Source organism: Ambystoma mexicanum, chromosome 3q, assembly GCF_040938575.1.
Source record: "Ambystoma mexicanum isolate Mex_15411 chromosome 3q, UKY_AmexF1_1, whole genome shotgun sequence".
In the NCBI taxonomy this organism is placed as follows: Eukaryota; Metazoa; Chordata; class Amphibia; order Caudata; family Ambystomatidae; genus Ambystoma; species Ambystoma mexicanum.
The window spans coordinates 613679109-613697522 of NC_090926.1; positions in this window are offsets into that span (position 1 = coordinate 613679109).

The following is an 18414-nucleotide window of genomic DNA, read 5'->3' on the forward strand; positions in this document are numbered from 1 at the left end:
GAGTCTATTACTCCCGCCATTTTTGCGCAGTAAGTTTTGGTTGTCATTTTCTGCAGGTTCCAGTATGTATTTATTACGATGATTTGGTTACTATACACCTTCTTCTTCAGTTCTGATTGGTCGGTCCATGCGATCAGCGTGACTAACATCTCGTAAGATTCGTGTAGCTTTGTCGGTGTTGCCAAGCCTACTCCCATTTTTGTTGCTGTCAACAAGCCTGAGGACGGGCGGCCTAACATGCTCTTGCTTGCCGGAGATATTTCTACTACAAAGCCATCCAGACATGGTTTTTCTTGTAACCAGGTCTCTTATAAACATATAATGTCTAGTGAACCTAAGTCAACATCACCAGGTCTGGTTAAATGAGCGTACCCCCTTGTGTTCCATGACCCCAGGACGAAACATTTCTTACTTTCATCTTGCTCTGCGTTACTTTGTTCGGTCAACGTAGATGCCGCTGTCAACTTTGATTGCTAGTTCTCTGTTTTGAGATGTAATGCTGCTTTTAGCCATGCCAATGGACCTGTGCCTGCTGACGTGTCCTTTGTTTGCATCGGGGGTGGTTTGTATGCCCTATCAATTCTGTTGTGGTGCAGGGTTCTCTCTGGACTGTGTTGCCTATTGAAGCGTCGGACTTCTGCTCTTGGTCGTGGGTTGTAATTATCTGGGACCATATCCTGGTGTTCATTCCTTGGTTGCGTATTATATTTGTTTTTTACGTCCCTGTACCGTCTTTGGTTGTGTTTTTTATCATCCATTCGTACATACTCCCTCTCCGAGTCATAAACCTTATCCTCTAGGTCTTTGCCGATTCTGTTGGCTCGGTAGCGCTCTTCTGTTCGTGATGTAAAGTGGTATTGTCTTTCTCCTTTATAATTATACAGATGGACTTTCTTTTCTCTAGGTGTATCTCTCTTTATTTCAGTCAGCCCAAACCCGTTTTGGTCCATTTCTCTAACTGCGTTATAATCCGTATGTTGCAGAATTGTTTCTTTAACATGGATGTACGCCTTTGCGATCTTTCCTCTGTGATATGGTTCCACTAGCGTAATGTCTTCTGTTTTTATCTTTTTCAGCGAATTAATTTTCCTCATTAATTTCAAGATTGTCTTCCTGTTCAGAATCATATAGCCTCTTTTTGGGTCTAGTTGTTCATCTTTGAATATGCGTCCCTGCTTTTCTGCTTTGTGAGTATCTGTTCTTCGATAATCATCTGAGCTTTTGGTGACCTCTTTTCGCTGTGGTAGAATCTGCCGACTTGTTCTTTGCTCTCTTGGGGACTTAAGTTCGTCTTCCCTTTTCTTTTTTTGTTCCTCTGCTGCTGGTCTCCTTTGGCTCTCAATTGCATCTTGGCTTTCTTTGGCTGTTTGGGCTTTTGGGCTTTCTATATTCTCTATTTCTTTCTCTGATTCTTTCTGTTTTTTCGTTTGTTGGTCTATATTCACCTCAATCACTGAGTTGTTAGAGGCGGACTCCCAATGCTGGGACAAATTCATCAGGTTTGTATCACTCATGAAGTCTTCTACCGATTGTGGAGCGTTCCTCATTTTATCTCTTTTTGTCAATCTCGGAGTGTTTTCTAGAGTTTTCTTATTTTTCTTTCCTTTTTTTTCTTTTAGCTTTGATAGTTCCTGCTGCTTCACCTTCTCTCCCGGTGTACGTTTCTGAAGCTTGTCATTGTTAGTTTTAATACCACCGGGACTTTTCTCTGAGGTTGATTAAGCAGTCCTGATTTGATTGGGTATAACTGTGGGGGTTTAGGGTTTTCCTCGTTCACTTCCTTTATTTCTTACTCTTTTTCAGAGCTATCGACGATTTCACCATTCTGTCTTGCTGACTGGGTCCTTATAGTTCTCAAGTCCTCATTGTCCCTCCCCCTTTGTAAGTGCTCAATTTGTTTTTTTAAGTCCTCAAGTTCTTTTTCCCAGCCTTTCTGATGTACATTGTTCCTTTCTTCTAAAGCTGTAGAGTAGCCTTTTATGTGAGTGATTTTTGTAGACATAGAGGCCAAGATTGATGTATTGTCTTGTATTCCTTCTTTAATTGCTTCGCACAATTTGCAATATGGGGCTAATGCAATAGTTATAGCCGACATAATTGTTAATAAGTCAGTTTTTTTGCTTGGGGACTCCTTTTGCGTCGATGCAGCTATTTCACTTAACCGTCTGTTTTTTGGCGATTTCGGTGTGCTTGCTATTTTTCCCAGAGTTGCCATTGCTTCCATGAACAAGCTATCACTCAACCTGGTTCTGTGTGGCTCTTCCTCTGTCACTGAGCATTTGGGTTGTTCTTTCAGGCCTTCTCTTTGATGGTTCAATCAAGTTCTCTTACTTTCTCTGGGGTGCATAATATCTGGCCTGAATTCAGATGGAGTTTTGTCCAGTCTTGACGCGAGGCGTTTTGCCTGGAATCTTTTTGTTGGATCATCTGTTTTTGCCGATCGAGGCCTTCATCCGAGGATTTCGGATGCAGGTTTGTTATCGGCTTCGTCTGATTCTGTCGGTGCTTCTCTCGGGCCAGCTCCTGACTTAGATGTTCATCATCGGTTCTTAATGTATTCTCACCCCCTTCTGGGGCCGCCTCCTGATGTTCTTTCAAAGTGCTTATCCTCCGACTTTCTTCTCTTTCCTCTATTTGGCGGCGGATCGCTTTAGCCGCATTTCTTTTTTCCAAAAGGAGCTGTGACAGACCGACGGCAGAAGGGCTTTCTTGCACCACATTTGTTCCAGGGGTCCGTTGTCTGTTCACTGCGGAATTCTCCTGAACCTCTTCTAACATTTCAGCGTCCGACAGTTCGTTTTCTGAGTCTAATTTGCGCTTCTGTTGGTTGAAAAAGAATGCTTTCAATGTGCCTGAGAAGGATGCTGGCGGCGTCCCTTTTTGTGTTCCTTCATTTTTTTTTTGTGGTTTCATTTTTTTGTTTTCTCCTACCATTTTCAGTTTTCCTAGTTGCATGCAACCTTTTTCTTGGGTATTCTTTGGTGTTTTTGTTATACTGATCTTTTCTTGGTTTTTTCTTTGTGTTGTTATTTTGTTAGCAGTTTTCCTTTTTTTCTGTTTTAGTGTTGGCGCCTTTCTCTCCGATTCCGAGTCCGAATCTGATGTTACAATTTCACTTTCTCTCGTAGTTTCCTCTATTCCGCTCTCTTTAGTATCGTGTCTATAGGGGTTATTGATTGTCTCCTGGTTTTTCTCCTTAAGACCTTTGTCTTCTTCTATGGCACTTTTATTTCTGCCTGGCTCCACAGCAGATTTTGCGGACACTGGGACAATTGCTTGTGCGACCGTTTCAGAGTTCTTCCTTTGTAGATGTTCGGGATCATTTCCTCCGTCCCTTTCTTGGGATACTTTGTCCCTCTCTGTTGCCTGGAATCTTTTTGTTGGATCATCTGTTTTTGCCGATCGAGGCCTTCATCTGAGGATTTCGGATGCAGGTTTGTTATCGGCTTCGTCTGATTCTGTCGGTGCTTCTCTCGGGCCAGCTCCTGACTTAGATGTTCATCATCGGTTCTTAATGTATTCTCACCCCCTTCTGGGGCCGCCTCCTGATGTTCTTTCAAAGTGCTTATCCTCCGACTTTCTTCTCTTTCCTCTATTTGGCGGCGGATCACTTTAGCCGCATTTCTTTTTTCCAAAAGGAGCTGTGACAGACCGACGGCAGAAGGGCTTTCTTGCACCACATTTGTTCCAGGGGTCCGTTGTCTGTTCACTGCGGAATTCTCCTGAACCTCTTCTAACATTTCAGCGTCCGACAGTTCGTTTTCTGAGTCTAATTTGCGCTTCTGTTGGTTGAAAAAGAATGCTTTCAATGTGCCTGAGAAGGATGCTGGCGGCGGCCCTTTTTGTGTTCCTTCATTTTTTTTTTGTGGTTTCATTTTTTTGTTTTCTCCTACCATTTTCAGTTTTCCTAGTTGCATGCAACCTTTTTCTTGGGTATTCTTTGGTGTTTTTGTTATACTGATCTTTTCTTGGTTTTTTCTTTGTGTTGTTATTTTGTTAGCAGTTTTCCTTTTTTTCTGTTTTAGTGTTGGCGCCTTTCTCTCCGATTCCGAGTCCGAATCTGATGTTACAATTTCACTTTCTCTCGTAGTTTCCTCTATTCCGCTCTCTTTAGTATCGTGTCTATAGGGGTTATTGATTGTCTCCTGGTTTTTCTCCTTAAGACCTTTGTCTTCTTCTATGGCACTTTTATTTCTGCCTGGCTCCACAGCAGATTTTGCGGACACTGGGACAATTGCTTGTGCGACCGTTTCAGAGTTCTTCCTTTGTAGATGTTCGGGATCATTTCCTCCGTCCCTTTCTTGGGATACTTTTTCCCTCTCTGTGGCTGCCCTCTCCTGCTCCAATATCAGGCAATTTGTAAGTTCCGCTGTCGACACCGCTTTGTTTTGCTTTTCGGAGCTACCTGTCAGCCCTCAGCATTTCTCGCGCCCTCGTCCCTCCTCGCTCTCCGTTCGCGTTGGACCCCGCCCCGGGCCAGGCAAGCCTGCAGTTCCTTCACCACGGCTCTCCAACAGCTCTAATGCACTTGTCTCCTCCCGGTCCTCCGCACTGCAGTGCGCCCACAGAGGGTCCGTCATTGGCTGCCCTTCGGCTGCCATTGTCGGAAACCCACACTTACCGGCGGTATGTGGGGCGCTGCTCACCTCGGGTCCTGGTAAGTCCTTGTCTTTTCCACCGCTTTGGTCTACTTGCGGTTCTTGTGTTTCTAGTGCAACTTGGGTGGCTTCCGCTTGTATTTGCTCTGCGGGGGCTGCCGTCTTACATGCCATCTTCCCTGGGCTCGCTGTTCGTGCTCTTCCTTCGAGTTCTAAGAGCTTGAGGCTCTTTATTCACTTCATGGGCATATTCTTCACTGGTGGACGTCTTTGTTTTCAGCCTCTTCACTGGTGATTTAATGCTCCTTAGTCGACGCCTGCTGTGGTCAGCGTCTGAATCTGCTACCACCTCTTCCAGTCTTTCATTTCTGGCGTTTCTCTGCCCTTGGTGCGGTGGAGGTTTCTCAGATTTCTGAGTTGAGTCCATTCTCCCTCTGCTCATGCGGACTCCCGCGGACTCCAGCAGACTCAACTCTCCTCACCAACTCCGCTCACCGCTCCGCTCTGGGTAAGGGTTTTTAAGCCCTCCCACACGCTGTAGTAGACAGGGGAGAGAGACTGCGAGCACGACTCCAGCAGACTCAACTCTTCTCACAAACTCTGCTCACCGCTCCGCTCTGGGTAAGGGTTTTTAAGCCCTCTCACACGCTGTAGTAGACAGAGGAGAGAGACTGCGAGCACGACTCCAGCAGACTCAACTCTGCTCACCAACTCCGCTCACCGCTCCGCTCCGCTCTGGGTAAGGGTTTTTAAGCCCTCCCACACACTCTAGACAGGGGAGAGAGACTGCGAGCACGACTCCAGAAGACTCAACTCTCCTCACTAACTCCGCTCACCACTCCACTCTGGGTAAGGGTTTTTAAGCCCTCCCACACGCTGTAGTAGACACAGGAGAGAGACTGCGAGCACGACTCCAGCAGACTCAACTCTCCTCACCAACTCCGCTCACCGCTCCGCTCTGGGTAAGGGTTTTTAAGCCCTCCGACACACTGTAGTAGACAGGGGAGAGAGACTGCAAGCACGACTCCAGCAGACTCTACTCTCCTCACCAACTCCGCTCATATTTAGAAACACTGCCATTGTATCATGCACACGATCATTGCGCCGCATACCTGTGCATGTTGTGGAAAGCGTTTCGAGTTGGTGTAGCTAATATACCCCGTAGCGTGTCCTTCTGGTTGCTGTGATGTTCCATGGTTGTGTCTGATTGGGTAAACCCAGGAGTGTCTGTGATCTTATTAGGGGCGTGGATTGGGGCTCTGAGGTGATGGGAAAGTTTTTTATGAAAAAATAGGAAGAGCTTCTGTAGGACATGACTTTTGTCTTGTTTTGATTGGTGTACAGAAATATGTGTGCTGCATACCTGTTGGAATTTTCAGATATTTCACTGCTAATTAATTCCCTCACAACTTCCTGTGGTGGTTGATAAATTCGATTAAGTGATCATCACAGAGCACTCTATTTCTGCACACAAGGCACATTGCTCTGAGCATGCCTGTGTCGATATATTCTGTTGCTGATTAAGATCCCTTGATCCCTTCTTCCCTTTGCAGCATAAGCAACAAAATAAAACATAAAATAAAAATACACACTAATATAGGCCACCAAGGGCTAACTCATTGCATTTGGTTAAATGAAAAAATAAATAAATGGGAGTTGGATAGCATGGGGTGTTAAACGTGGCAAATAACATGGAGAGGTAACAGTTAGCCCTCACTCTTTTCCCCTCGTCCATCCAATCCACAAGGTTAGCTGCAGCTGAATAATGCACGTAAATGCAAATATAGTAACTTAGTAGGACTTTGGGGAAGTGTGGAATGGGAGAACACTTAAGAACACAAAGCCAGAGGCTCACATTTAGACTCACAGCACCAACGTATTACATTCCCAAGAAAAATAAGTACAGCAATACTTTGCTTTTATTTATTATATATTTATTTATCAAGTTCCAAAAGCCCTGGACATCAGGGCGCCACACAAACACAGGGGACATTCCAGTAACAGGGGAACACAGAGAGCAGCTCGGAGAGAAACAAGAAGTTTAAGTAAAAAGGAAGGTTTTCAAAAGTTTTTCTGAAAAGAAGCAGATTGGTTTCCTGCAGTAGCACAAATGGGATAGCATTCCAAAGTTGTGCAGATAGAACAGGGAAGGATCTTCCCAAGCCCCTGCTCTTTTTAGCTCTAGGAACCGTTAGCAACTCATTAGTGCTGGAGTGGAGCAGCCTCGACAGAGTATATGGTATGAGATGTTCCTTCAGATATTTAGGGGCCGTTGCCGAAGACACATTTATGGGTCAGGGTGATAGCTTTGAAATGTATCCTTGCTGGGACAGGAAGCCAATGCAGCTCCTTTCAAACACTGGATACGTGGCCCCTTTTAGATAGGCCATAAATAAAACAAACTGCATCGTTTTGTACAATCTGCAACAAATTGATGCTGCTGCACGAGGCCCCAGCAATAAAGCGTTGCAGTAATCTAGACGCAGCAGTATAACTGCCCTAGCCAAGGTGGCCCGATTTCTTTGAGACAGAAACAATTTAGCGTGTCTCAGTACTTTAAGGTGGTCGTATATACCATGAATAATCCCATCGACATGTGCCGTGGAATTCACATCTGTGTTTATATTCACACCAAGAGTTTTCACTTTGTCTCCAATGGGTATGGTGTTATTGCCAATGATCATGCAAGAGTTCTCTACGGAAGCTTACTTCTGGCTTGCGTGGAGCCAAATATCAGCAGTTCAGTGTTGGAGGGGTTTAGGCATATGGAATTTAAGTTCATCCAGTTGTTGATAATGTCGTACCTGGAATTTTGCTGTGCTAGATCTTGATCATGATTGCCACTCAGCTGAGTGTTATCTGTGTAGTTAGAAAAATATATGTTCAGTGATGTCACCAGATCACACAGAGGCCTAATAAATAGATTAAACAACGCTGGGGACAGACAAGCCCCCTGGAGGACTCCCTCCTTGATAAGCTCGAACCATGAAGAAGCCTTTCCCCAACACACTCGTGAGATCCTATTACCAAGGAAGGAAGATATCCAATTAATGGCACTCTCGGAGCAGTGGCCTTGGAGATTCAGCCGACTCAGGAGTAATAAGTGATCTAACAAATCAAATGCGGCCAACAGGTCCAAGAGTATCAGTAGATCTGCCTTGCCCTTCTCTACGACACTCAACACCTTAGTCTGGTTATCCACCAGGGCAGCCCGAAAGCCTGATTGATATGGGTGTAGAATATTCTTTGTTTCCAGGTAGTTTTGGAGCTGGTTGTTGACAACTTTGTTGATCACTTTTAGCAAAAAGAGAGTGTTAGTTATAGGTCGTAAGTTACTAGGGATACTAAGATCTAGGCCGGGTTTCTTCAGCCAGAGCAAGACAACCACAAACTGGAGGTTATCGGGAATAGTGCCATGTCTAAATAAGGAGTTAATAAAGTGTGCCTAGAAAGGTGCAAATATGTCAGGATCTTTCACAATGAGCTTTGAAGGCAAGATTCTCCCAAACACGAAGCCGTCCACATTGATTTCAGGGTCTTAAGGATGTCTGTTATGGAAGTCATAGAGAAAAAGAATGTGTGAGTGCATTGTGACTGACAACTTGTTTTGGACTAGGGCTGAACAGGGTGTGATTTCAATGATGCCGCCATCTTGGAGCATGCCAATGTGATTTTGTTCAGAAATGTTTTTTGGACTTTGCTACAATCTTCATTAGAAGGGACAAATTGCTGAGATTGCACCATCGGTTTCTCTAGACAACAATAGATTTCAAATAACTTCTTAGATTGATTGTTAGCAGTCTCGATTTAATTATTAAAGCAGTCTTTTTTAGCATCACAAATTTGACAGTTGTAAATGAGACAAATATGTTTCCAAGCATCTTTATTCTCAAAGGAAGGGTTTTTGACTCAAGCCCTTTCTAATCGTATATTTTCTTGTTTAGTTTGGGACAGCATAGGGGTGAACCAAAGTTGCTTGCCCGGATTATCCCTCACTGTTTTCAATTTGAGGGGGGCAACTTCGTCCAGAAGATAAGCCACCTACTAGTCTTCGAGGATCTGTCATCCAGGTGCCCAGGACACAACCATCGCTATTGGATCCAGTTTCTGGGGGTGGACCAGTGCGGGAGGATGGATCTGCGTGAAATGACCGAATGCAAAAATGACTACCAAAAGTCCGACCTTTTTTACCCCTATACATTTTTATTAACTTTAGCCCCCACATATATATCTGCGGAAAAATGGGGGTCGGACTTTTGGAGGTCAGACTTTTTGTCCTCAGTCATTTTGTCCTATTCCGGGAGGATCACCTGGATGAGGGGTCTTCTGGGAGTGGAAGTGGGACCCACTTCCGTCATAGGGTGAGAGATTCAGTATCCCATTTCCTGTAACACCTTTTTCCCATCCTACCAGCTAGGATACCTAGAAGCTCAACCCCCCCCCTTTCCTGACACAAACACTTTCTCACTGACAGTTCATCTTGAGCGACAACAGACTAACACAGAGCTGTATACCTGACATGTTCCAATAGCTTGGTCAGGCAAAGTCAGGCAATTACTAATCATTACACAATCTGACTCCCATCACACTTCCCCACACAGATAAAAGGTGTAGCACAAAAGCACACACAGAGTGAGGCAAAGCATACGAGGAAGCAGCAGTTCCAAGAAGGCGATTTAACACAAGGCGAAAGGCGGTGAGACCGGAGTTGGTTGCAAGGAGGGAAGTACCCTTAACTTCTAGAAACCGCTACTTTTATGAGCCTTGGAAAGTAAGAAGCCAAAACCGGGAACTGAAGCTGATCAAACCTACACTGTGCATCAAAAGTATCCAGGGCGCTCCCGTGTCTATAACCCAGGCTGGGAGGAGTGATTTCCTCTGTGGTACTGTCCTTAGATCCTGCAAGAAAGCCGTGCCAGTAGAAGCAACATGGCCGGGGAACCAATACGAAATCAGCTTGTGTTTGAACCAAGGTTGCAAGAGGCAACATTGTATGAAGATATCCACAAAGGACAATGTTTGAAGCGCATGTGATGAGAGGCACGAACAAGTGGATACTAAATCAGTGAATGTACTTTGAAAAAGTCAGGTAGGAAACCATGTGCAGAGTGGTACAGTGCCATGTGGGTGCTCATTCAAAGGCCTCTGTTAGGTAAGCAACTGAAAGGCAACTGCATTATAACAAAGGAACTTTGTATCAAAGTGGTCCTGCGATGGGTCAAGCTAAACCTGTGAACATTCAAAAGTCTTTGATAAGTATAAAGTGAACTGCAAATTGTCCAAGCCTGGTTGAGGGAGACTAATTGAATGTGAAGAAGGGATCTGAGCCTGGCTGAAGGTGGGGTCCAGGTGAACCGTGAGTCACTCGAGAAGGAATACATGTATCTGAGCTAGCCCGAGGATGATCCGGGGTTAACCGTTAGTCACCCGAGAGGGAATATTTTTGGAATCGTAAAATAAAGGGATTTGAGGCTGGCTGAGGGGGAAACAGGTACAGACACCCAAATCATATAGTGATAAAAAGAAAATAACTGTCTATTTTTGTTTCGTACATCAGGCCCTCCGAATCAAGAGAATTTGATGGAGAAGAGACTTGAGCACAGAAGGCCAAGATGCTGAAATTGGAACTGCATCCTCGTGTCAAGGAAGCCAGAGTGTGTGCTTGGCTCAGTGAACCACCTTGACCCGTGCTGGAAACATGGGCAAGGGCGGCCACCGGCCCAAACATCCTGACTTATTATTTTGTGAACACTTCTTTCTTTTTCATGAACATGAACCCACACTGTCTGTAAAGTAGCAGTAAGAATTGGGATTAGGTTTTTTAGTATAGGCCCTTTTATGTTGACAAGACTCCACTAGGACTGCATTATTATAATTTGACGGTCGTAGCTTGCCATCTGTAGATTTAGGTTTAGATAGGCATTTTTCACACCCTTGGGAAAGTCAAATAAACACCCTTGAACCATGGTCACTTGTGTCTGTCTTACTTTGATACCATGCCTTCCTTACACTAGCCAGCCCAATTCATCGATTCACCTCCCCAAGAACAATAGTAGAGCTGTTAGGAGTAGCAAGAGCAGCAAGAATGCTTAGTAGATCTTCATTAAAATGTGGAATAATGTTAGGGGGGCGGTGCAAAAGTACGAAGTTAATGGAACAATTAGCGTTAGGAATAAGGTTTAAGTGGATAATGTCACAGCCAGTGCATGTGATAGGAACTTCGTAAAGCTGCCATTCTGATTTGACAAGAAACACGACACCTCCCCCACAGCCTTTGTCACGATTCTTGTTGAAAATGTCATAGCCCGAGGGTACAGCTAAACTTATTTTTGGACCACATGAGCTGTTAAGCCATGTTTCAGTTAGTCACTAAGGACCTGAGTCATGGAAAATGTGCTCGGTTCAAAGTGACTTTGCACTGCTGAAAAGTCACTTTGCACTGCCGACACAAACCCTGATTCATGGAACCATGCAAAGTGTATTTTTGCAGTGCAAAGTCTGGACAAAGTCAGCACAAAGTCATTTTTGAAGTTCAAAACGACGTTGCCTGGACTTTGCACGGCAAAAATACACTTTGTACAGTTCCATGAATCAGGGTTTGTGTCGGCAGTGGAAAGTCACTTTGAACCGGGCAAATATTCCATGAATCAGTCCCATAATGTCGAGGTTATTTTCTTATAATAGTAGGGATGTTGACAACATGTTTAGGTAGCGAACGAGTATTCAGTAAAGCCATTTTGATGGAGTGTGAGGTTGTGGAAGTGTGTGTAGACATAGACGACTGGTTCATTGTGCTCGGCGATCAGAAAAGGGGGATCCCCCTTTGTCATTGTCTGCATGATTTACAACTCTGTGAGGGGAGTAGACACACATGTGTCAATTTCTCCTGCCTCTGTCCTCTCTAGCTCAATTAACTGAGAAGGCTTGGGGTGATCAAGAGGTGCCGGACAAGCAGTTATCTGTTGCAACAACCTCGAGGAGGTAAGCTCCTCGAGAGGGTCCCTGGTAGTAAGATCGAGTATTACATGAATAAGTTGTATCAAGACATTTCTCATAAGCAGCAGTGTAATGGAAGATTTTAAAATCAGTGGCAGAAGCCTCAATTGCAGTTTTGATGTGGAACTCATGAGAACCAAAGGGGGGCTCAGGAAAAATGGTCAGAGTCAGATCAGTACCTCAAGAATCACTTTGGCATTCAGTGGGATAAAGCCAATCGGCCCAGCCATAGTTGTGGGGAAAACTAAGGTAAGGATCAGTTGTATCACACATGTGAGGAGAAGATAGCAACTGACCCCAGTGGATGCCACAGAAGACCCTTTTGACGAGCTCCACTGCCAGATCCAAGACTCGGCTGCCATTGGAAGAGAGGCAGCCAAGCAGGACTTGGGCTGATAAATGTCTACGACAAAATGTAGTTGAAGGGGACCCGCAGAAACCTTTGACCCCGGCTCACAGTAACCCCTTCTGGTAAGTCTTTTGAATAACCCACTAACCCAGGGCCAGAGATAAGAACTCACAGTCATGGTCCCTGAAAAGACAGTTTAGTGGAGGCAAAACAACCTGGTGAGTACAGCTTTTCTTTACAGATGCGAGTTACAGGAACTGGTCACCCAGAAACCTGACCCTCTGGATCAGCAATGAGTAAGATGGCCAAAAAAAGAAGAAATTGAGTTTACAATAGTGGGGCAGACTAGCCAGAAGTGAAAGCAATGGTGAAGATAGCTTGAGGAAGGCGGATTGGCCCGACCAAGCAGAGTCTGATGACTCCATGGACGAAGAGGGGCAACCAACAGAAAATGGTCTCAAGAAGAATACAACAGTGGGGGCAACCCAGGATATCCCAAATGAACAGGTGAGGTGGGGATCTGTGGATTCAACACCATTCTGGAAATTGCACCTTTCTACACCAAGGCAGTCAACCATGGCAGTAAAATGAGAAGACTGCAGTGAAAAAAGACCAGAGATGGTCCTAACATGAATGTCTCTGTCCAGCACTCAGGTAGGACCATAAGAAGGAAGAGGGCAGCCCAGAATGTGAAAATCGTTACAGGAGCAAAGGTACAGAAATCCATAAATCCAAGGCAAGTCGGTATGGCCAACCATGGTCTCAAATTGAAGCAGCAGAAGTGTGGCACCAAAAAATCTGAGTAGGTAAGTCAACCTGCAGAGTTCATCAGGCCTCATGTAAAAATCCAGCAACACTGAGGGCAGGATCAGAGTGTCGTGTGGCTAAGCCTACACACTTATGGGTTGGCCTAAGCCAGCCAACCAATCACTCACCAGGGCACCCGACAAATGTTTGGCAGCCAGAGAATAAGGTTGGCCCAAAAGAATAAACTGCCAAACTTTCAGGTATATAGTCCCAAAGGATGAGTAATGACCTGCTCAGTGCCAGGGACTGATCTAAACCATGTGTGCGCATTGGGCCTTTTATGCCTGCCTTGTGGTTTCCCTAAACAGATAAATTCTCCAGAAACAAAATGGCTGAGATTAGGACTTAAAAGAATACATTACTACTCTGATGGCTACCAAAAGGGTACATTGGCCTTATATACAGTAAATCAGCTTGAGGTCCTGTTAAAGGCAAAACTAAATTACAACTGCCACTAGCCTATTCCCTAAAACCAAGGCAAGGTGAAGTAACCGCCTGGGGCCTAAATGGGGTGCATGATAAAACACCCCAGTTCGAGGTGCCATATGGGATACCAGAAAAGAGTTCAGTGACATGCATACTATAGTAGAAGTCCCTCTCCCCACAAAATGAGGTCAGAGACTCTAGAAATTCCAAGGGGAAAAAGCAAGAAATCTAGGGCTCCCTAAAAAGGAAGCGCAGAATCCTCAAAACATGGAATTCGGTCTTGTGAATACTTGATAGAGTTGTGGAGAGTTCACAATCCACTTACTAAGGGGTGAAGTTAGGTTTTATAAAGGGATATTTCTGCCCTTTCTGTAATGGTCTGTTAGGGACAAAGAATCTACTTGCTGGGAAACACTAAAAGCCTGACTGCAGTTTAAGAACCCTTATCTGGGACACCCACCTTAAGCTTAGGGGAAAGGTGTATTGCAGGTATTGTAGGTATTAAACTTGGGGCTGGATGCCGCTTTCCAGGCATTAATAGGTACAGTGATACATTGGCCTTGACTTTGAGTCTGAGAGAGTGGTTAGGTCCCTTTTTACTACTTTATTCGAAGATATTTTAAAATAACTTTTTTAATTTTGTGTTTTCATTTTTAATTTATTTGTATATTTTTGCTATCCCTCCCGCAGTAAAACTGTAAAGTAATATTGCCAGTTTAGCTGTCTACCTACAGTATGTATACATAAAACACACTTATACTGGGCATATCATTGCATGCTTTCCCCTTGCGTGGTGGGTTTTTACCTTTTGTTTTAGTTATCTGTCTTCAAGTAAAATATCTATTTTCTGTAGAGCCTTGCTTGGGCAATGATACTGCTGGCTTAAATCTCTGAAGAGTATAACTTGACCTCGGCCTATACTACCAATAAAGAGGCAAAGGAGGTGTACAATGCACTGTTTCACCTTAATGACTGAAACACGACTGAGCTGAGTTTTGGTAAAAGTTCAGGCATGGTGCATAGACACCTTTGCTCTCCCGAGCACTTCTTCCAATCAGCACTTTATTTCATCACATTTTAAATGTTGGAATAGTTATATGGAATGGTTCATGGGAGCCAGCAGAGTGATTAAGGGCCCGATTCATGGAATTTATGCCCGGTTCAAAGTGAATTTGCATTGCTGAAAAGGGACTTTGCACTGCTGACCCAAACCCTGATTCATGAAACCGTGCAAAGTGTATTTTTGCAGTGCAAAGTCCGGGCAAAGTCATTTTGTACTGCAAAAATGACTATGCACTGACTTTGCCCGGACTATTTGTTATTCCTATTCTTTGTTATTTAGAGTCACTGCTTAAAGTGTTACACTTGTGGAACCCCCGTTTTTTTTAAGAGGCCTGAACAAGAAAGCCAGCCTCTGCAGAAACAAAGAGCCACAGCCCCCCAGAGCTTTCATTTAAAAAAATAAAATAAAAAAAAAAACTTTTTTTTGGGGTAGCATGGGAGACCACAGGGGTGAACTAATCTCTTGAACCTGCAAAAAAGAGGGGACAACAAAAATCCCCCACTGATCTACTTATCACAATACTCAACACAAAGTGCACAAATTAAAAGAATTCTGTATAAAAACTGGAAAATAACATGACTTGACCCACAATTATGTACGCTTTTCCCCAAACCACCCCTAACGGCATACAACGGGGGTAAAAATTTGAGAGACTCGTTGATAAAAGCAGAAAGAAGTAATACATTGAAACAACAATTTTTGTCAAAACCAAAGAAAGGCACATTCCCCTGTTTGAATTGTTGCCACTGTAATAATGTACATAAAGGGACACATATAAGATACCCCTACACAGGCCAAAAAATTCAACTGCAAGATTATGCCACATGTCAAAGTAAAATTGCAATTTATGGTTTAATTTGCCCCTGCGACTAATATTATGTTGGCCAAACCACGAGGAAGGTGAAAGACAGAATTTCAGAACATAAATCAAACATAAGGACCAAGAACTTGAAATCGCACGTATCTAGGAATTTTTTGGACAAACATACAATTTCACAGTTGAGATTTGTAATCTTAGAAATAGTAGCTCGACCACACAGAAGAGGTAATCTACAACAAATACTCTCACGTAGAGAAATGTTTTGGATTCACAAGTTAGAATCATTGGAACCCGGAGGAATGAATGAAGAATTCTCCTTAAGCGTATTTCTGTAATGTATGCAATTGATGAAGATAACTGAGTATCAGGAAGTACAAATGAAGTTTTATTAACTGACTATGCCATTGAAAATCTAAGTATTGGCACAACCATGAATACTGAATGTTTATTACTGAAATAATGACGTTGTGGAATAATGGAATAACTATCTACAGATTTACATCAAGTCCCACTCAGCATTGTTGAATAAACAATTTGTGGGATGTTTTTACCCATGCATCCAAGCCCTACCATAAAACTGTGCAGTACTGGCATGGAAAACATCATGATGGCCAGAACTCCCCAGAGAGTGCACAGGGAAAACATGAAGAATAGGCTGCCACCCATTTTTGCCTATGTTGTGAGCACAGGAGGGCACTGCCTAAAACCACAATTGGGCTACACACACAGTAGCCTGAAACCATTGGGAATGGCAATGCTAATTGCCAAAAAGCAACTCAGAACTGTGGGGAATTCATTTTCTTAATCCCAAAAATGGTTGCAATACCGGTACTCACCACTATCAGAAAGCCGGCGTTTTAAAACCACCAGACTTTTGTGTAAAACTGAACAGAGGAACCCAAACCAGACCAAGGAAAGACTTGCTAAGAGGTGGATACAATGTAAAACTATATTCTGAAATGACTTGAAGGAAGTAATTATTTAATGTATAGGTAAAAATTGTAAATTTGATTTAAACTGGGAACTAAAGTGACATTTAGCTGAATTCTGCCTGACAACTACCCCCGACAGGAGAAACCTGCTCAGCCACTCTTCCCAGGCCTAGCTGCATCCTGCTTCCCCACCAAAAGGAGTTGACACCTCTCTGATTAGATTAGGGGAGGGTCACAGGCAGGAGGTTGCACAAAGCCTTGTCCTGGACTCAGGCAAATGTTATATCGGGGGGCCGTAAAGTGGCTTCCTCTTGGGAGAAGTGGGAGGAGAAGTGCCTCTGGGAGCCACCCGAGCTGGAGGCGGGGGCAGACAGAAGCTTCCCCCATGTGCTTTGGAACCTAAACCACACCCATCTGGGCCAGAGCATAATTTTAAAAAAGATGGATAATTCATAGTACGGACTTGTCAGAATTATATAAGTAATATCATTATTCTTGTGATTTTTCTGTGCACGTTTTAAGAGGTGTTAGGACCCTGTGGTGTATGCTGGGGGGTTGCTAGCGGAAAATAGGGTCTTACTCCAAATGTCTGCATGTTAAAAATCTGACACTTCATCAATTAATGTCCATACTCCTTGCGCACATGTGTGTAATTTTTGGTAAATGTCCGATATTAGTAAACCAGTCAAAAAGCGCAAAATGTTGTCATTTTTGAATGCAAGCCCCCAGGAAGATCAGAGGCGGACAAGCATGGACCATAAGGAATATATAATGTGTACATGTAATTTCAACACATTGTGTATCTGGGAAATATGTATTTGAATCAAATATAGATTTGTGGGCAAATTGACCAGGGGAGGATCCTCTGACCCATAAACAGACCTCATCATGATGACAATCCATTTCCTTCCCCCAATCATGGGAGAGGAGAGAATTGGGCCAATGATAAGTAGAGAGGGGCAGGCTCAGTTATGCCATGCACACACCCACTTCCAAAACACATAAAAAGAGACTGCTGGGACAGGTAGAGACAATCAATTCCATTTTCTGCGGGACGCTCCGTCGGGAGACTCCAGACTTCACATCCATCAATCTTCAGAGACCAGAAATTTACTTCAGAACTTAAAGCAAGGGCCTAAACCCACAAACTGAGAACTCTTCTCAGCAGGCCTCAGCATCCTTAAAATCATTTGCAAACTATTCCACAGCCGGACAAGCTGTCTGAATTCTTTTGCCAAGAACTTTTGCCAGTACCCAGAAAGCAGTGTTACATCCAGAATCCACTTGATCCGGATCGGAAAGCAGAGCAGTATCCAGAACCAGAGGCCGCTGTATCCAGAGAGGCTAGACCGGCAGAGCAGAGCTGACCCAGACCGCTGTGAACAGAACCAGAGATCCAGATCGCTGTGAGCAGAACCGGTGCCTGATTGACCCGCCGAGCAGACAGAACCGCCGCCGGACGTGTTGACCAGATCCGTGACGAGGCCTAGTTCAAATTTATATTGTGAGTACCTAGCAGAACTGTGCAGAACCAATCTCTTAGTTAAAATAATCTAATTTAAGCTATTTTAACCTAAGTAGAACTGCCTCCTAGAAATTGTGTCATCTGTCATTTTTAAAGCTGCACAACTGTCACCTGTCAATTCTGCAGCTGCAGGCTGTCACCTGTCATTTTGAGTTTTGCTTTAAATCCGAAAATCTACCTTTATTAAATCGTCCGTATCTCTGGAACCGTTTGGGCTAGGATTCTAGGCTTTCCAACGACCCTAGAACCGACTTCCTACTCCCTATACTTTTTCTGCAATTGCGATTTACGCACTCGCGAAATTTACCGCGATTTGCGATTTTGGCTCAATTTCTCCACTTGTCAAAATAGCTGCTCCATTCTTTCCTTTGTTAAAAATCCGTTTGCAACCTGGTAATAACTCATAGAGCATTGCTAAAGTGAGCCTGAACTAATACCAACAAGCATCTCTCACTCACCCTTAATCTCTAGAGGGAATTAAAATCAGTTAGCACATGTTCCCATCCATTGCCATCACATTTAAAAGTATTTTGGGCCTGTGTTTCAAACTTCTGCCTGTTTCCTCTAAGCTTGCTGGGGGGGAACTGCATTTCGTATTGCATTGTGTTGGGATTCTTGAAGACTGTGTGCTCTCCTTCCATTTCTTACATTGCATAGGGGGGGGGGAGTGAATTGTCAAGGAAAAGTGATTACATTGTCTTTTGTTGAAGCCATATCAAGTTATTTTCTGTACTGCATTTCATTCATCATTGCATTTCCTTGAACCATATAAAGCATTCTTTCCCACCTTATTTTTCTGTTCCTATTCATAAGTTACCTCTTGCTGATTACTGCTCATATTCACAAGTGTAATATCCATTATCAATTTATTTATAGAAGTGTGATATATATATATATT